Genomic DNA, 21,116 nt, shown 5'->3' on the forward strand with positions numbered 1-21,116 from the left:
ATTTTAAAAAATCCTTCCAGCAGCACCTTAGAGACCAACTAAGTTTGTTATTTGCATGAGCTTTTGTGTGCATGCACATTTCTTCAGATACATGCACACAAAAGCTCATACCAATAACAAACTTAGTTGGTCTCAAAGGTGCTACTGGCAGGATTTTTCAAATTTTGTTTTGACTACGGCAGACCAACACGACTACCTACCTGTAACTAAGACTATGTTATTTAATGAAAATGTAGTTTGGTTTGTTACTTTGCCACCGAATTTGAATCAATAAATGAAGGCAGCACATCACAGTGTGGAGAAAAACACTGACAATGTCCTCAAGAGAGCCAGCACCAAACATTGTACCAACTGCCGGAGCAATTCCCATTCTCCTCAGAATCTGACCATCCCTGCTATGACACCTCCAAGGGACTCATGACACACAAAACACATGTCTTGAAGAATCTTGAGTTACAGAATGTCATTAAAACTGGGGGGTTGTGCCAAAGTATTAACAGAAAAGATGGGTTTTGAGGAGAAATTGGAAGTAAGTAAGAGAAATGGTATCACATGGGTGTTCTGGGAGTTAGTACCAATAGGGCAGCAGGAGAGAAAGGACAGAGTCTTTTGAGGCAGCTTGTTTGAAAAATATTTACTTATTATAAAGTGTCATATCCAAAGGTGTTGCTCAGTTGATGCAAAGTCTTCTGTTAGTGGAAAGGGAAAGGAAGCAATTACTTGCAAATTCCTCCCTGTACCTCCGTGTCCACTAAATCTGTTCCAGGGAAATGGGGGACCCTCCTGAGGAGATGCTATGGAGCTTGGTAGGATCGCTGGAAAGGGCCCACCTCACTGTTCCATTGACAAAAAGACTTTAACATCAGCTGAGAGCCAGTGTGGTGTAGTGGTTAAGAGCAGTGGACTCGTAATCTGGGGAACCGTAATCAATTCCCCACTCCTTCACGTGCAGCTGCTGGGTGACCTTGGACTAGTCACACTTCTCTGAAGTCTCTCAGCCTCACTCACCTCACAGAGTGTTTGTTGTGGGGGAGGAAGGGAAAGGAGATTGTTAGCCGCTTTGAGACTCCTTAGGGTAGTAATAAAGCGGCATATCAAATCCAAATTCTTCTTCTTCTTCTTGATGCCATTCAATACAATCCAGCTTTTGTTGTTTCTCTGTGAAATATACTAAAACACATAAAGATTTAAGGTTCAAAGATAAAGCCACTATTTAAAACAGAGGCAACAGAATAGCCATTTAAAATCAAACTCAACCAAGTTCTTGAAACCTTTGCCCAAGTTCTTCAAAAGCCTTCAGGTATGAACACATTTTAATGTCCTAGTGAAAAAAGAGTACAAGGGGAGGGAGTCTGCTGGACTTCTCAAGCCAGCAAATTGGAGGGTACCACACCTGTTTTAATTGCAAGTTTTGGAACTATTTAAAACTGCATTTTAAATTATTATAGCCTGCCCTGGTACCTTAGGGTGAAGGGTGTATAATTTAAATGATGACTGACGATGATGACTGGTGGTAGTAACCCTAGTTCATAGTTCTAATGCCAGCAAATGAGAACTACCAGTTTAGGTAGGCCACAGTTGCCGATTTGAGGAGGCAGAGATAGGAAACAGGAAGAGGGTATGCAGGGCCCAGGTAGCCAGGACTCAAAAAGCAACAACCAGAACTGCTGTAGGTTGAGTTGTTCTATCTAGTGTTTGCAGCTGAGAAAAAAATACATAGCCAAATGACAACTCCAGCAGAGACACATCCGGGGATGGGGGAGAAATTCAATTTAATTCACATTTATATGTGAGCCTATATGTAATTATCACTTTCCAAAACAATAAGTGAACTGAAACACTGGCATCCTTTGAAATCTGCACTTCTACAAAGTTTGCAATGCAGTTCTCCAGCCCAGTAATGTGTACAAAAATGCATATACCAGGGCAAAGTGTGCATTAAAAATCGTGCATTTGTGAAAATAACATACAAGAATGTGTTATAGTAGGAGGAATTGCTTTGTAAAAATGTGCATATCAGGCAAAATTGCATATCTGCATAAATTTGCACTAAAATGTTGATGAATTTTTGGGATTACTTCTAAAAATATCACAAACTTGATGTGGAAGGTGTGGAGATTATAAGATTGGAAAAATGAGAAATGGGATAACTGGAAATTGTTGGATTCACTGTACCTGGACACTGCAAGTAGAACTGCAAGTCTTGAAACAAATAATACAGCCCTGGCATGGGCTGAATTTTGCATAGATCCACCAAACGCACATAATCACAATATAATAATATGTGCTGCAATCCTATGCACACTTTCCAGGCAGTAAACAGATATCAATTTATTAATAACAATAGCAGTAATAAAGCTTTCCAAGCAGTAAAAGTTAGCTACTTTATATACCACGGCTCCCTTCTAGAAATATGCTTATAGCAGAAAGAGTGTCAGTCACTTAGTTTGACAAATGGCATTTCCTAAGTGGGTGATCGTTTTAAAAGAGCATTCGAATACAGCATTTAGAACTCCCTCAGAACTCATGGAAAGAATTAGGCTGTTTATCAAGAAGGAAATTCCTGCATATCTTGCTATTTCAGTGCAAAGCAGTGCATTGGGTGACAGGTCATTGTGCTTCATATGGGAAACTAGTTGCCTGAAATTAATGATAACATAATTTGGAGTAAAGGGCAAAACATCATTAAAAAGCAATATAGTTCCAAAGGCAAGTATGGGTGGAGCTTGTCACAAAGTAGTTTGTATCATTGTGTTACACGAGAATTTTGGATGGTACACCAGCTTCTCAACATGCTTTCCCAGAGGCAATTTACTTTCAACAATATATAATGTTATTTAAGGAAAGGGAGAGCTCATGGGATTTTGAACAGAATAGCCAAGGTTGATTTGATAGGTCAACAACTTGGCTTGGTGTCAAGCACTTTGATCCCAAAACTTGCTACCATATGTGGACAAATGTTATGTAGGCTGTTTTAGGTTTTTATTTTATTTTAAAAAGAGGATCCAGTCTATTACTCAAAGAATGAAAAATATGTGAACTCAGTCCTTTAGTTTTCTACAAGAAAAATTATCTCAGTATGAAGGAAGACACACGGCGGGACTAGAAGGTTGGCTATTTGTTCTGGGCCTCATCTTCATTATTCTAGTTTGGGATTCAGTATAAAACCCAAAACACACGTTGGATATCAGAACGAGTGCATACTGATTTCAGAAGGATCTCCAAGATGGCTTATGTAAAATAATGGTTTACAACAAAAAAAATATTCCTTCCAGCATATGACATTATTCTGGAAAAAGATACCCTTTCTTTCCAACAGGGTTGCAGGTGTTTTCACTGTGAAAGGGAGGAGTCAAGAGCAGCATCTGGGGCTGATGTGCTGAGCAATGGCAGATCTTTTATTCCCTGTGTATAGTCTACGCCTAAGAGATGGATCAAAAATTTGAGTCTTCCACACCCCGTTGGAAAATGCCCTGTGTTTGACACAGGACCAAGGGAGGTAGATACTTGGCCAGGGTCTCAGATTTTAGCAATTGGTAAGTTTTGCAGCTTGCTTATATGTGCATCACAGCAGAATATGACGCAATTTCTCAGCTTGGTACTGCAAATGTAATCAAATAAGAGGTAAAAGATCTTTTTGGTTAATTAAAATAGAGTTTGTCCTATTAAAGAGTTTAAGATATTCATAAATATGAGTTTAAAAGGATGGCATAATATTAGACCACGATGAACGTCTTCTTTCAGCTCAACTGATGACATAAACAAGCCAGTATTAGTGGCTGGTGCTGGGTCAAGTAAAAGGTAAAGGAAATGTTGCATTTTTGTGTCTTTGGTGACTTATTTTGTTTCCATGTGAGGTAATTTTTTAAATTTTTAATTATGGCTGAAGGACCTCAAAAGCTGGAAGTAGCCTGGGCTTTTCTGGACCTCTGAAAGGGCCTGCACACATCCTGACCAGATATGACTGCAGGATCCGTGTTTGCTCCCCGGGTGTCCACTTTTTACAACGAAATGGGTGCATGCCTAAAGTCTCCCACCTCCTGCACTTTCTCTCTTTGTGCCCCATTGCCGCAGGCCCTTCATCCTGGAGGCACAATAGCCAGTTCTTATTTAGAAGGTGAGAGTTCAATTTCTGGTGCAGGAAATTACTCTGTGCTCTACAGAATACTCCCATTTGGGACCTTGTGCACAAATTGCTTTTTCAGCATCTGGGGAAAGGGTCAGAGCACAAAAGGGGTGTGAGATTCAGAAACAATGTGCTAAAGGGCATGTTTTGGTCTGTGGGTGTTTACTGAAACCTGGGTCTGGCAACAATCTAAGACTCTGATATGTTTTATAGATGCCACACCAACAGAAATATTGAAGCAGCGATATAGGCTAGAACCTGAATGAATTTTGATGCAAGCAGCTTGATTGTAAGAAAAACACACACCCTCAAATCAGTGTACTAAAAACACTTTGGTATTGTATTATATATTTTCTTGATTTTCTTATTTCTTTTTCTTTTTGTAAACTTTGCTTTTTGTAAGCTGCGGTGCATACAATTTATGAAGTAAATAAATAAACGAGCTATCTGGAAGTGACCTGAACATTAGATCTATATACACATTGACCTCTGACCAAGGCTTTTTAAAAAGAGGGCAGACAGACCCCAAATGGACCATTGTAGGGTGGGAAACGAGCAGTTCAAAAACAACATTTGGGCAGTTCCACACTTCAAGTCAGGCAAGACAGGGCTGGTGGCCAAATCCAGTCACCCCCTGTCTCCATGCCTGGGCAACTGCAGGACATGGGCAAAACATCAGCAGAGTCCACTCCATGCAGAGACCAGAGAAAAAACAACACACACAGGCAGCAGGATTCTTCATTAAGAGTTTTACTGAGGCTTAAAGCATACAGGAACTTACTGGATCCCCAGTAAGGCAAAATCTTCGCTCAAAAGTGCACCATCCAGTTGCAGAAGCAAAAACACAGGAAGAGAGAAAGGAGGATAAGGAAGGATAAGGAACTGCACTCTGCGCCAGGTTTATATCACTCTGTCTCTGAATTTGTATCACTCTGTCTCTGACCTTGAATTCCCACATGACTCACAGAAAAATACCAGCTGTGGGCACACTTTGTCAAGAAAGTACAGTACCAGAATGTTCTAGGAAATTAAGGAAGCTTCTGCACCCATAAAACGTCCATCTCTGGCAAAGTAGTAGTATGTTTTCTGTGATGCAGAAAGTAACTGATAAGGATGTGAAAAGTAACTTCAGTAGTCCAGGCTTTCTAGAACCTGAGACTCTGGCCAAACATATGCAGTTCCCCTCTCGCTGCCAAAGACACTTTCCGCAGACTCCACTGCTACCTTCCACAGAGCAGTCACCAACATTTCTAATATTGCATGTTATTAGACGAATGCCTGTGTACTAAGAAGGGTGTGAGCTGGGTCCTGCAGGCCTGCTCTATGGTATTTGTGCTTCTGTGTTTTTTCCTGTTATTCTTCCTCTTTTAATATCCCTCATTCCAAACAAAGCTTTGCTTTCATTCATGATGCCTCTTGTGGGAAGCTTGACTATGATACTCTTCGGCATTAGGGCTGTCAAATCCCCAGTTCTGATGATTTTCTCCCACTCTGTGTAGGCTTCATGGAATGTGACGCTAAGCAAGAAAGCATGTATGCACACCTGAGGAAAATGCACAGGTGCACTGTAGCAGCTGTGAATTATAATCACATTCCTTTAGAAACCCTGCATCTTGACCTTGGCATCACAGCCTTGATTGTCAATAATAGAATCCTCACTGGTTTTCTTGGATTTCAAAAGCAGCCCTGCAGCCAGCTGTTTGCATTTCAAAACTTTAGAAATAGCAGCTGGTGGGAACTCGAGTTAAGGGAAGAGTGACTATTCCTTTCCTTGAAACAGCAACAGCAGGAGTGGCAGCCATGAACAATCTTTACAGGGGAAAGGATAACTGGTTGGTGTTCCGCTGGTAAAAGCTGCTACTTTGGGGCGGCAGAGCGGGCAATAGTGATCTATCAGGATATCTGTCTATTGCAATGGGTCTACATATTTTGCACAAATACTTAATCAGGTTAGCACTTGTTACAGCAGCTTAAGCAAACAAAAAAGGGGGTGTTGTTATTTAGAATCACCCTCTAATTTCATTAGGGACAATGGAGAAATTCATTTTTATTTTTGGCATTTTAATGAGAAACTGTCCGATTCGCATGTCTCAAACCAATACATGAAACGAAACACAGTTTTAAATCATCCGAATTTTGCGATGATGTTTGTGATGATGTTTTGTGGAAATTGCTAGCAAAAATGTGTATATTAGCCAAAACTGCATGCAAAATATGTTTAGTGTGATAAATGTGCACTAAATTGCTGGTTAAGTTTTATGCATTTTTTAAAAAAATCATGAATTGCTGTGGAAATGTGAACTGAATCTTTGGAAAGATGAGAAAGTGGGAGAAACTGAGATTGGCAGATTCACTGTATAAGGTAGTTTCTAATGTCTGACATTTTATTATGTTTTTATATGTACTGGAAGGGCATAAATATAATAATAATAATAATAATAATAATAATAATAATAATAATAATAATGCCTAAATTTCATAGCCGCCACTTGAGAGGTAATTTGGGGCCCTTTGGAGGAACCACCAATTCTTTCTCCCAATTCCATAACTAAGGCCTGCATAGCCACAAAAAAGTTATGCTTTATTTCTCTGACCTACAGTAGCTTTTCAAGGATTAAGACTTCCAACTTTCCCTGCCACTGTTGGTTATGCCATATTTAGCAGAGTGCCTTTGTGACTGAGATCATAACTCAACCTGCTTTATTCCTTTTAGTTCTTTCATTTTATTCCTTCAAGTGATCTCAGCAGGGAACCAGTATATGCATTATTTATGTATCCACCTAAGGATTTAAAGTTCATGCCAGAGCATGTCTTAACATTGCACAAGAAATATTAAGAAATAGTTCTCCATCCAATAAGCAGATTCTAGTTGTTGGTTTTTGTTTTTTTAAGGCAGCCAAACTCTATTCATTTACATTGATCTAAATGTCTTTCTGCCCTGTTGTTATTGCCACATTGCAACAGTCTGGCGAAGATGGTATTGCTTAATATTGCAATCCTGACATCTCCAGATCACGAACCCAAAGCAATGCCATTTTTGGTTTAGAAGTGAGGCAGTGCTTCAGCTATCATTTTAAAAATTGCATTTAAATCCCATCATATATGACTATGAACCAAATATTTTTTGTATGTTTACATACAAACAATAAGCCAAGACCTTTAGAAAGTGCTGGAAAGCACATGGTTATTAATTAAATGTATATCCCATCATTTGTACCAAAGGAGCCCAAGGCGGCAAACAACAGATGATAAAACATTTTTTAAATGTCTTTTTAAAAAATCCAGTACATATGCAGAACGGGAAAGCAGCTCAGCTTAAAAGGCTTGTTGGAAGGGGAATGCTTTCAGGAGGCACTGAAACGAGAACACACCTTTAACTCCCTTGTCATTCAATAGTCCAACTGCTTCCTCAGTCAGTTTCCTGCTTCTGATACATTTCTATCATTTTTTATTGCTGGTCTTAATGTTTTTAGAGGTAACCTCAAAATCTTCTCTCCCCCCCCAATCCCTTATTGGGTTTTCAAGCCCACCTAACTTGTTCCTCTCTGTTGAAGGAGCACACACAGTGCCCGGATTTACGTATAAGCTAAACAAGCTATAGCTTAGGGGCCCACTCTTTTGGGGGCCCTCAAAAAAAATTAAAGGGAAAGAAAACTGGATGTACATTTCCAAAATATAAGATAAAAAACAAATAAAATAAAACCTACATACAGCAACAGTGTTTTGTGTTGTGTAGGCTCCTACAATGGGCCCCGCCTGCTAGCCTGCTCCCTAAAATATCACTGGTTTGCTCATTTTTATATACACTGGTACCTCGGGTTAAGTACTTAATTCGTTCCGGAGGCCCGTTCTTAACCTGAAACTGTTCTTAACCTGAAGCACCACTTTAGCTAATGGGGCCTCCTGCTGCCACTGCGCCGCCGGAGCACGACTTCTGTTCTCATCCTGAAGCAAAGTTCTTAATCTGAAGCACTATTTCTGAGTTAGCGGAGTCTGTAACCTGAAGCGTATGTAACCTGAAGCGTATGTAACCCGAGGTACCACTGTATAGGGTATCTACATTCTGCATGGACGGGTTGCATGGCAACATGTGCAAATGGCTTTAGATACCTATCAGGTAAATTACCATATAGTACATATGGTATATAATTATAGTATATATGGTATATAATTACCATATAGTATATATTCAACACAAAAAGCAGTGACAATTTGTTGTTGACAAAGGGCAGCTGGACATAGAAAGGGCCCCATTACCTTCTGTAGCTTAGGGCCTCATCAAACCTAAATCTGGACCTGACCACACACAGCCTAATTCATTAGTATTTGCAACTCATGAGAAAGATTTCCTCAGTCAGCTGACAAGCCTGCCAGGGGTTTGCACATTTCCTTCTCAGTGACCTAATCCTAATCATAGCAAGAGGACATGTCGCAGCATAAGAGCTCCACCCTCGAGACACAGAAAGTGTCATCACTTTTTAGCACCGAATTACACCACAGCAACAAGGTAGCAGGGTTTAGGTAAGAGGGCAGATGTAGAGAAACATGCCTTGTTATAAGCTGCGGCCTGCCATTCTGACTCAGTTTGTTGCAATAATCCCCCTTTGATCTGACCCCAGCCCTCATTAGCCTCAAGTACCCCTTGCCCTTCTTGTTTTCTTAGGAGAGAGGTTATAGCTCAGTAGCAGAACACATGCTTTGCATGCAGAAGGTCACAGGTTCAATAGCTGGCATCCGCAAAAATCAGAAAATAGGGAGGATATTATCTGCCTAAGATTCTGCTGAGCCTCTGCCTGTCAAGAGTGGATCATACTGGGCAAGATGGAGGAGGAGACTGACCTGGTATAAAGAAACCAATTATTTTGATCTGTTAGTAACCCCAAATTTCATTCTTCTTGTTCATACACAGAGCCAGAGTCCTGCCAGTTGACAAGGGGACTGTCTGCAACCCTGACCCCTACACACTCTCAGAAAGCCTGTGTGATGGGCTGGTATTGCCACTCCCAACTATTGTGTGAAAAAGTCTTTCTTTTATCTCTCCAATCCACCAGGTTTCCATTATGCCCACTCTTGAGATCCTTTCCAATTCTGCAATTCTATGCTAGTGGAATGTTTGTTTTTCACATAGAAAAGCATTTAAATGCAAAGTCTCCACCTGCAGTTTTTCAGCCTATGGGAGCTGCAGTTAATGGGGAAGAGAGAAACATTTTCTCTTATATATATTTATTAAATTTGCATCCCACCCTTTCTCTCAAATCACCCCTAACAAAATCAATATTCTCTTTTTCTTCTTCTTTTGTTTGGATTCCTATTCTGCAGTAAGGAATTAAAATAGATCAAAATTTTACAAAAATGCACATTAGCACAGACTTCCAAGTCAGTAAGGAAAACTGCTAACTGAACCCTTTCTATTTTTAATCTCCCCTGTGTGAGTGCCTGAGGGCCCTGCTCCTTCCTGCCATTTACCATCTGGCCTGGGGTGGGGTCTGAAGCCTCACAAGGACTGCTTGCTGCTTGCTGCCTGCTGCCCAGGAAGACTCCCCTGTGGTGAGTGCCTGAGGGCCCTGCTCTTGCCACTTACCACCTGGCCCAGGCCGGGGCCTGAGAGGCCTCACAAGGACTGCTCCTGCCACTTACTATCTGGCCCAGGGTGGGGCCTCACAAGGACGGTTGTTGCCACTGATGCTTCTACTGCCCAGGAGGACCCGAAGGGGTGCAGAGTTCTTTTTAACATGTTTTAACATGTTTTAAAATTTCCCTTTCCCTTTAGATTTTATATATGGGGTGGGATGGATGTGTGGGTGGGCTTGGGAATTTGTTAGATTTTGTTGAATTTGTAACTTTTGTAGTTTTTATTTGTATTGTTTTATTGTTTTTCTGGGTTGTTTTTGTTTTTATTGTTTTAAGGTTTTATTGTTTTAGGCTGCGAAAGAATATAATTGCCACCAATAGAGGCTACTATGAGGCTTGGGATTGCTACCGTGGAGGGGCAAGGGAGGTATGGCGGTGGGGGCAGATGTAATAGGCGAAGGGGATCGAGATATGGATATGCTCGTACCCCTTCCAATCTGCGCCCCATCCCGAGGGATGAGGGTAGGGTGAGCAAGGATTACTCATCTCCGTCACTGGTGCTGTGCATTGCCAGGTCTATAGGCAACAAAACCGCCACCCTGCGAGATTTCTTTACCTCGCAGGGGGTCGACCTGGCTTGTGTGACGGAGACCTGGGTGCGCGAAGGGGCAACAGTTACCTTACGAGAGATGGCGTCCCCCGGGTTTCTCCGTCCTCCACCAGTCGTGGACTGTGGGCCGGGGGGGGAGGGGTGGCATTATTAATCCGGGAAGATTGTCCTTTCAGGGCTCTACCATCGCCATCGATCCCTGGCATTGAATGTGTTGGCCTAGTGTGGGGCTCCGAGGAGAGCTTGGCTGTCTGGCTGGTGTACCAGCCACCTAGCGCACCAGCAGCCACCCTGTCAGGCCTATTGGAGGCGGTGGCCGGCTGGGCCTTGGAGTTCCCTAACCTATTGGTTTTGGGGGACTTCAACATCCATGCTGATGCCACTCCCTCCTCACAGGCTCTGGACCTGGTGCCTTCCATGGCAACACTAGGGCTCTCCCAGTTTGTTTCGGGCCCCACACATCAAGCAGGCCACACGCTGGATTTGATCTTTGGCGTAGGTATAGATGTGATCATGTCTCCTTCGATGAAGGTGCCATGGTCTGATCACTACGCTCTGAAAGCCAGGATTGACTTTCCACCCCCACCCTGCTTAGGTGGCGAGCTGATTTGGGCTCACCCGCAGAGGCTGATGGACCCTGCTAGATTCCGTCAAGCCTTGTGGGACCTTGCTCCCCCTGGAGACTCATTGACTGAGCTTGTTGAGGGCTGGAATATCCAGCTCCTGGCAGCCATCGATGAGATCACACCTAAGCGCCCTCTGCGACCCCGCAGAAATTGGGCTCCCTGGTTTACCGAGGAGCTCCGGAAAATGAAGCGGGACCTCAGGCGGCTAGAGCGAGTATGGCGGGGTGCCCGTGACGGAGCCTCAAGAACATCTTATAGGGCTTTTATGAAAACCTATGAGATGGCGGTGAAGGCTGCTAAGAAGTCTTACTTCTTGGCCTCCATTGCATCCACTAGCTCTCGCCCGGCGCAATTATTTAGTATAATGAGGTCTTTAACGTCCCTTGAGGGACAGCCAAATTTAAATAACAATTTGGCACACAGCTGTGAGGCAGGAACTGGAGGCCCCTCGACTGTCCTCGGGTCCAGTATTGGACCACTTTGACTGGATATCCCCAGCCGATGTGGACAGACTCCTCCGAGCTGGAAAACCCACCACCTGTCCTCTCGACCCATGCCCATCTTGGCTGATTAGAGCGTGTCCAGACAAGGTGCAGGCCCTCCTGGGGGATATCATCAATTTGTCCCTTGGCACGGGGACATTCCCAGGGGAACTGAAGGAGGCAGTGGTGCGCCCGCTCTTAAAGAAAACATCATTAGATCCTTTAGATCTATCCAATTACCGCCCAGTTTCGAATATTCCGTTCCTGGGTAAGGTGATTGAGAGAGCGGTTGCTGAACAGCTTGGTAGATTTCTGGAGGAAACATCGGCTCTGGATCTATTCCAGTCCGGCTTCTGCGCTGGTCATGGGACCGAGACGGCTCTGGTTGCCCTAACAGATGATCGTCGTAGACAGCTGGATCGAGGCGGGTCAGGGCTGCTGATTCTTCTAGATCTGTCAGCAGCTTTCGACATGGTCAATCATGAACTCCTGGACCACCGCCTTGCCGATGTGGGGATCCAGGGCACAGTCCTTCAATGGCTGCGCTCATTTCTCTCTGGTCGGGGACAGAGGGTGGCGCTTGGGGGGGAATTGTCATCGCGCCACTCCTTGGTGTGTGGAGTACCTCAGGGTGCGATACTCTCCCCGATGTTTTTCAACATCTTTATGCACCCCCTTGCCCAGCTTGTCCGGAGTTTTGGGCTGGGTTGCCATCAGTATGCCGATGACACCCAACTCTATCTGTTGATGGATGGTCATCCTGACTCGGCCCCAGACACACTGACCAGATGTTTGGAAGCTGTGGGAGCCAGTTGAAGCTAAATCCTTCGAAGACAGAGGTCCTGTTGCTGGGATGGGACAATATGGGATGGGGGGGCAACTCCCATCTCTTGCGGGGGCGCTATTAGTGCCAGCACCGTCCGTTAAGAGTTTGGGTGTAATCTTCAACACCTCCCTTTCCATGGAGGTGCAGATTGCAGCTATAACAAAGGCAGCATTTTTCCATCTCTGCCAAGCTAAGCAGTTGGCTCCTTACCTCTCTCGCCCTGACCTAGCCACTGTGATCCACGCGACGGTCACCTCCAGATTGGATTATTGTAACTCGCTCTACGTGGGGCTGCCCTTGAGACTGACCCAGAAACTCCAGCGGGTGCAGAATGCTGCAGCAAGACTCCTTACGGGGTCTTTGCTGTGAGACCACATTCACTCGGTGCTATACCAGCTGCACTGGCTCCCGGTGGAGTACAGGATCAGGTTTAAGGTGCTGGTTTTAACCTTTAAAGCCCTATACGGCCTAGGACCCTCGTACCTACGGGACCACCTCTCCTGGTATGCCCCACAGAGAAACTTACGGTCTTCAAATAAAAACATCTTGAAGGTCCCAGGCCACAGAGAAGTTAGGCTGGCCTCAACTAGAGCCAGGGCTTTTTCAGCTGTGGCTCCGATCTGGTGGAACACTCTGTCACAAGAGACTAGGGCCCTGCGGGACTTGACCTATTTTCACAGGGCCTGCAAGACAGAGCTGTTCCACCAGGCCTTTGGCCAGGGCACAGCCTGACTCCCTCCCTCGGCAATCTTCGCGGAGCTCTGGCCCAATGGTTGACAGTGGCTTGATTTGAATTAATTTTATAATGAATGATTTTAGAGTGTTGTTTGTGCTGTACTTTTGTACTGTTTTATTGTTGTTAGCCGCCCTGAGCCCGGCTTCGGCTGGGGAGGGCGGGATATAAATAAAATTTATTATTATTATTATTATTATTTAAAAAAACAAAACAAAGATTAAAAAAAAACCCAATGGTTGCAAGGACTGAATTACTACAACCATCTTTTAATTTCCAGAGCTCTGTTGTGAAAAAAGGGGAAGAGGAAATTACGTTTCCCAGGTATAATTATGCCATTGATGACTGCCATGTGGTTTACAAAGAAAGGAAAACCTTAGTGTTAAGTGCCAGGAATATATCTGTACGTAGTACTAGTCTCACCTAAATGTGCTTGTTCCTTGTGCAGTTCTTACAGTGATGAAACAATGGGAAAGGGCAGCTAATCCAGACTACATTTCCTAATAGTAAGATTTCACATGCTGCACATGTTGGTGACTGAGGGAAATGCTGAACCCTTTCTAGCCTTCTGAGATCATTCCCTGAGGTTCACTTCTGCCTTAGTTTAACAGTGGCAGAAAGACTAACAATACTACTACTTAGGCCTTATTTAAATATTACCTTTCCTACATGGAAGCCTCTAGAAAGTCACACCATCTGGCCACATGCCCCACAGTATGCATGATATTTGTAAGCCCCTTAATATGAACATTGGCTCAGCTATGAATCTATGTTTAGGACTGTGTGTCTCTGCACCTAAATGGAGCAACTTTCTTCCTTCTGAGGTCCATCGGCCACCCTTGCAATCTGTTGCCCACCTAGTCTTGGGCTGGCCTTTCCCAGAGCTTGGAAATTTGAATGTATATATATGAATGAATTCTGGATGAATGAGTTCAACATGTCCAGCAAAGGAACTAGTTCAGGATCACGTCCATCCCTTTACAAAATGAATTAGCATCCCTCATACAAACCTGCCTAGGCTCTGATATCTTTGGGGGATAACCTTTTCTTGATCCCACCATCCACACAGACATGCTTGGTAGGGACAAAAGGGCCTTCTTGGTGGCTGCCCCCAGACTTTGGAACTCCCTCCTTGGAGAAGTTAGAGTGGCTCCCTCCTTGTTGTCCTTCTGCTAGCAGGTGAAGACTTTCTTATTCCAACAGGCCTGAATCACAAGTTAAAACTTGACCTCTGATTAATCAGATAACAAAGACTCCTGGAATCTTTAGCCACAAAAAGAAAATGCCTATTACCTCCCAGCACTGGGTTAGATTAAAAGAAACTTGATAATGTCTTTTGTTTCCCATTTGTATCCACAAATGTTCTAGATGAAACTGCTACGATTTTCCTTCTAGCAATGAAAGTCACAGGCAACTGAAGCTGAAACGAAAATTTACACTAATCACCTTTTAAACCTGCGTCTTTCACAATGCTAAACAAACTTAAAATAGTAATTAATTTCTCAGGTCCAGATTACATTTATTAAATGTTGCATATTAATTATTGGAAACTGATCAAAATACACATAGATTCACATTCTCTTTTCTGCTACTAGTGCCTTCACAGGTTAATTTCACACACATACACATACAAACACACCCTCTTGTTTACCCTCAAGGAATCATTATGGCTGTATGTATAATTTCTGATGATACACACACCCCAACAAAACAATGCATGCCACAGCATAATGTGGTTTGGCATTATAGAGCAAGCTACAAATCTAAATGAGCTGAAATAAGATATATATACTCTCTGAGCCAGCACATCATATTGTTATGTCCTGTGGTCCTGATGCAATGAAGAAAATCTATCCAAAGTTAACCACATTCAAGTCTTAATGATTTAATGTGATGTCTTTGAAATCAAAGGAATTTACAGGTGCATAGTTTTGGCTGAACATGGTCCTAAAACTGTTTCCAACTTTTGTTTGTTGTATATGTTCTTACATGTGTGCAATCAGATCACATTAAAAGCAGTGCCAAACTGTCTTATGTGGCTTACATGTTTGAAAAAGCAAAACAGGAAATGTGTAGTTTTATATTTATTTATTTTTGAAGCATTTCATTAATTAAAAAAAAATAAACCAAAGATAATGAACATAAAGAAATACCATTACAGCAGACTGAAAGCAGCATATGGTTGAACATTATCATTGAACTTTTTGTTCCAAAACATTACAAAAAAATACAAATTTTTCCATAAACTTGTTAGGCTGGTTTATATATATTCTTTTATAAAAAGTTAGCTTGATCATAGTTACTATGGACCAAATTTTCTCAATCCATTCAGTTACATTAAAAGATATGCTTCGCCCGCCCGCAAATCTTTAGCTATAATAATCTTAGCAGCAGTTATAAGGGTAAACACAATTTCTTGATCATTTTCTATAATAATACCTTTTAGTTAACCAAGCAGAAATATTTTAGGTTCCAAGGGCATGTGATATCCCAACATAGCAGAGATATTAGCCTGAACAGATTTCCAGAAATATTTCTGTTTGAGCACAATGCCAAAATATGTGTATGTAATCTGCTTTCTTGAATCCATGTCTCTCAAACATATATCCCATCCTAATTTATGTATCAAGTTCTTTATTTTGTTGTTGTTTAGTCGTTTAGTCGTGTCCGACTCTTCGTGACCCCATGGACCAGAGCATGCCAGGCACTCCTGTCTTCCACTGCCTCCCGCAGTTTGGTCAAACTCTTTATTTTAATCCTGCATTAAAAACTGGATAATTTTACCTGTTGAGTGAAGCATAGACGTGCCCTTCATGGGCACTTTATAATGGCAATGCTTCTTTAGCTAACTTTAAGTTCCATTTGTGTCCCCTGATGTATGCTTTCCCGTGATGTGTGAGAGCCAGGCAGCAGACAATGAACAGTTGCAGGCTTTGTGACTTAGAGTTTAAAAACTGCTTGGGACAGCAGTGTTGTGCCTGATTAGATCGTGCTGCGTAGGCAGGGCTGGTGTCTAGCTGGGAGGCTTTTGCTTCCATCAGCTCCCTTCTCTTTTCTATTGGTCAGCAACACAAATCTTTGTGTTGGGTAACAAGCAGCAAGCAACATAGGCTTGCTTGATTGCCCTGGGACTTGGAATCCTCCATTCACAATCATAATCAACCATCACAGTAAAAGGTAAGGGACCCCTGGATGGTTAAGTCCAGTCAAAGGTGACTATGGGGTTATGGCGCTCATCTCTCTTTCAGGCCAAGGGACCCAGCGTTTGTCCACAGACACCTTTCCAGGTCATGTGGCCAGCATGACTAAATTGCTTCAGGTGCAATGGAACAGCGTGGTGGAAACCAGAGGGGAAGGAAATGACGTTTACCTTCCTGCCACAGCGGTACCTATTTATCTACTTGCACTGGCATGCTTTCAAACTGCTAGGTTGGCAGGAGCTGGGACAGAGCAACGGGAGCTCACCCCATCGCTGGGATTTGAACTGCCGACCTTCTGATTGGCAAGCCCAAGAGGCTCAGTCGTTTAGACCACAGTACTACATTCTTCTATACAGTAAACGGCCTATTGCATGTATTTGTATGGACTTGCCTCAACACAAACACTACAGCAATGCATACAGGCACTCTTCTACTTCAGACCAGTGCATTCAGATCAGGTCCTCTACCTTCAAGGATTATCTGAACTGTAGGGCAGAAGACCTAATTTATGAAAAATAAGCATCTGCATGAGGAAGGCTTGCAGCTGCACGGTACAGCTGCCTGGCATGTGGAAGGTCCCAGGTTAAATTCCTGGAGTCTCTAGGTAGGACATGGAAAGATTGCCTGAAATCCCAGAAGTTGTTGCCAACCAATACAGTGGTACCTTGATACTCGAACAGATTAGCTGAACAAATCGGCTCCCGAACGCTGCAATCCCAGAAGTAAGTGTTCTGGTTTGTGAACGTTCTTCAGAAGCTGAACATCTAATGTAGCTTCTGCCTGAGTGCAGGAAGCTCTTGCAGCCAATCGGAAGCCACACCTTGGTTTTTGAACAGTTTCGGGAGTCAAACGGACTCCCAGAATGGATTAAGTTCAAGAACCAAGGTACCACTCTATAGACAATAGTTAGATTGACCAATGGTCTGACCTCACATAAACCAGCTTTTTATGTTCCTAAACTAAATTATTTTCAATATTATTTTTCTTTAGGGAAGAGCTGTGGACCCCTGGCTGAAACTCTGGTGTATAGATAAAACTGAGATAGATGGGCCAGTGGCCCAAATCAATATAAAGAAGCTTCTTATGTTTCCATAATCTGAGAAAATACCAGTTCTCATCTTGTTATCACTGTGGAGACTCCAGATTCTATGGGAATGATAGGGAAGATTAGCTTAGTTCAAGATCTCATCCTTATTTCAAAAGAAAAAAGAGGCTTAAATGGTTCTCATGCTCCTCAAATCAATTAACCGCTGAGAGATGGTTAAGGGCTACCTACATTGCAAAACAAATGCTAGTAATAAAACAAATCCAAATGAACAAGTGGGAAGGAAGGGCTTCTCTTTATAGTTGCCTCTTGCAAAGGAAAACTTGAAATGCTTAGTTAAAAGAAGGAAAAGGAGACAGGTTTGTAAATAATTGCTTTTGAACTGTAGAGTTTCTCAAACACACACCTTTCCTTCAGGCTGACGGAATACTGGCAGCCCAATGGTAGAAGTAATTCTCAAAGGATTATTTTTTTAAAAATCCTTTGAGAATTACCTCTACCATTTGGGCTGCCAGTATTCTGCCAGAGACATCAGCAGGAAAAATTTCTGTTTCTGTTGTGATAAAATCTAGCAGAAAAGTGGATTAACCTGAGTTTCGAATGAGATCACTCCTTCTGAAAGTGAACGCAGTAGCGAAAGCATCATGCTGACAGAGGTGGAGCCAAGATGAGGATGCTGAGAAGTAGGAGGGAGATATAAGCATTCCTGGGGAACACAGTGGGGTTTGCAGGTGTACAAAATGTATGTTTTTAAATAAATAAAAAATCAAAGGACCACAAACTACTTCCAAAATAGCCTTCCCTGGCTCAGTCCTATTGAGCTAAGTATCAGGTGGGGAGGAAAATGAAAAAACGGAGGTGGGAGAAGTGGAACACCTTGTCTGATTTGTTGTTGTTTAGTCGTTTAGTCGTGTCCAACTCTTCGTGACCCCATGGACCAGAGCACGCCAGGCACTCCTGTCTTCCACTGCCTCCTGCAGTTTGGTCAAACTCATGCTGGTAGCTTCGAGAACACTGTCCAACCATCTCGTCCTCTGTCGTCCCCTTCTCCTTGTGCCCTCAATCTTTCCCAACATCAGGGTCTTTTCCAGGGAGTCTTCTCTTCACCTTGTCTGATAGCTCCTGACAACTTAGTTTCTTTGTGGGGGACATGTTTGGAACCCTGAACAGGAGCAATCCTGTTAGGACATCTGTGGACAGCCTTTGTCCCACCGGATGTTGCTGAACAACTCCCATCAGCCCTAGCAAGCATGGCCAATGTGAGGGAAGATGGGGATTGTAGTTCAGCAACATCTGGAGGGACACAGGTTTCCCACACCTGTATTAGGAGATGGGGAGGACACACAGGAACGTTTTTGGTGGGGAACGGTGCTATAGTGCTTTAACTGAGTTTGTTCCACTCTTGGTGTTGTGCATAGCCCACACATTATTCCTCCTCATTGTGATTGTCCCATTATCTTTCAAACGGTGTGCCTGTTGTTGATTCAATTTCCAGAAAGCGGTTCCGTTCCATTTTCACATTGTGGTGTGGATTCTTCTTTGAAGAAAACTGCAGTTTTGTGCCATACAGATGGATATATGCACCAAGAACAACCTTCCATTGTTAGTGTAATAAATAAGTTTTTAAATAATTTAACTGTTTAGCTTACTCCTAGCAGGTGCAGGCTAGCATGCAAGCACACACACACACCAAACACAACTAATTGTTAATGAATTTAATAATTCATGAACTACAACTGAATTTAACTATTTTGTTGTTTCTTTGAGGGCTTTAGTTTTCATTTTAGTTTTTTTAAATTAATCATATGCTATGCTTAAATTTATCTTTGTGTTATAACAGGGTTTTTTGTTTCAATCTTCATAAAACTTTGATTGGCTTTGCATTTTACTGGTTTTAAATCTGTAATTCACTTCTCAGCTCTGGCCTGGAATTCATCATTGCTAAATATCTGTTGTGCCACTTCAGATGTTTCCAAGAGACAGAAAATCCCGCTGAGCTCTTCAGGATTATATTGGAGCAAAGATTTTAATGCTACACATTCCTCCGACCAGAGTCTTGATATCAGCACATTGTGTAGCTCTTGAGATATGTGCTGTATAAACAATTAAATGGATAAGGGCTTTCTCTATATCAGTTTACTTTAGGACAGTTCTTCCAAGCTCTATCAAGCAAGTGTTTCTCTAAGAGAGATAAGATTTTCTGGATCAAAACAACTAAAAAACAATTATTGTTAAGTCCATAAGAGGAGCCTTGTTGGATCAGGCCAAAGGCACATCTAGTCTGACATTGTGGTCTCCCAGTAGCCAGCCAGATGCCTATGGGAAAGCTGTGAGCAGGACCTGAACATGAGTGCACTCTCCTTATTTTTGGGATCCAGAGGCAAACTACCTCTGGCAGTGGAGGGAAAACTTAGTGCTCTTGGTTAGTATCCATTGGTAGTATTATTCTCCACGAATTTGTCCAGTCTTATTTTAAAGCCATCCAAGTTGGTGCCCATCACTACATTGAGTGGGAGCAAATTCCGTAGTTTAACTATGTGATGTGTGAAGAAGTCCTCTCTCTTGCTTTTGGTTTTATCGTGAAATAATGATAAGCCAAGTCAGATCTGTGAAGGAGGAGGAGAAGCCCATTATAGCCAAGTCCAGACTTTCAACTGTAGCATCATCGCCATCATTTATATGGCATGTTCTAAGTGCTGGAAGTGTTCCATGTGCACTGTCTCCATAGTATTTCCTATATTTTGAATTGTAATATTCAAATAGGTTTACATAAATAGGTCCATATTTACTCATAACAAAAGTATATTTTTAAGCATTCCATAACATATATCCAACTCACCTACTTTGCAATTGACAGTTGTCCTTTATTAACCTAAATAAATGAACTTATTATCTCTAAATCCAACTAGCACATCATAAATATCTTAATGGCTTAATTACTCATTAATTTAATCTAATGCATTACACCTAAGAAAGCATTCTTACCACAATACCTAAAAAAGAACCCAGAATTGTTCTTTCTAAACCATTTTCTGCTTTCTTTCTATTTCTCATAATTAAAATCATGTTTCATTTTCCATTCCATTTCTTTTGGTACTCCTATGTTCCCTCCCCCAGTAAGGATTTACTAAAATATAGCTACCCTCAACAAATAATATACTCAATCATTCTCAGTTTCTGAATCTAGTTCCATCCATATTCCCCAATAGCATTTTAATGTGGTATAATAGGACTTCCATTTCCGTTAATTTCCCCAATCTTCCATAGTAGCATTTACCACAGCTCTACAAGGTAAGCCAAATATTGTCCCCCATATTGCTGATGGTGACTGAGGCTGGAAGAACCATGGCTGAGAGAAAAAATTGTCCAGTGGATTCAGCGATTGTGAGACCTCCTGTGCAAATTACCCAGGGGGGTTGCTATCCTTGTGGTCTACCTCTGAGGGAGACCAACACTTTCATTTGCCTGGAGATCTCTGTTGGTTAGAGCATAGTGCTGATAATGCCAAGGTTGCAGGTTTTATCACCTTATGGCCAGCTGGATATTCCTGCATTGCAGGCGGTTGGACCAGACAATCCTCAGGGTCCCTTCCAACTCTACAATTCTATGATTCTTCCCTGCCCTCCCTGTTTTTATGTTACCAGAAGGCCTCCCCTGTCTGGATCCAGGCAGCGGTGAGGGATTTATGGCAGTGGGTGGTGTTTGTGCAGGGTAGCACCTTCCCTTTTCATCTCAGGTGGCAAAGTGGGATGGGCCGCCCCTGCAGGAAACTAAATGTGAGACTCCAGGAACATGGATCACCAAGAATCCAGAAACAGCAATATGGAACCTGAAATGATAGCTCTTTCTGCCACGTGTGAGGTCCTCTAAGAGCAGTGTCTTCAAAGGCCTAGAAGA

General features: G+C 42.5%; 1 protein-coding gene across 1 annotated transcript in view; it reads right to left on the bottom strand.

The window, feature by feature from the left end:
• LOC310713404 (myelin P2 protein-like) overlaps window positions 1-21,116 on the bottom strand; it is a 489,621-nt gene that overhangs the window by 37,246 nt on the left and 431,259 nt on the right. The window lies entirely within an intron of this gene.

This window comes from Podarcis liolepis (assembly GCF_965112155.1).
Source record: "Podarcis liolepis genome assembly, chromosome: 8".
NCBI classification, from domain to species: Eukaryota; Metazoa; Chordata; class Lepidosauria; order Squamata; family Lacertidae; genus Podarcis; species Podarcis liolepis.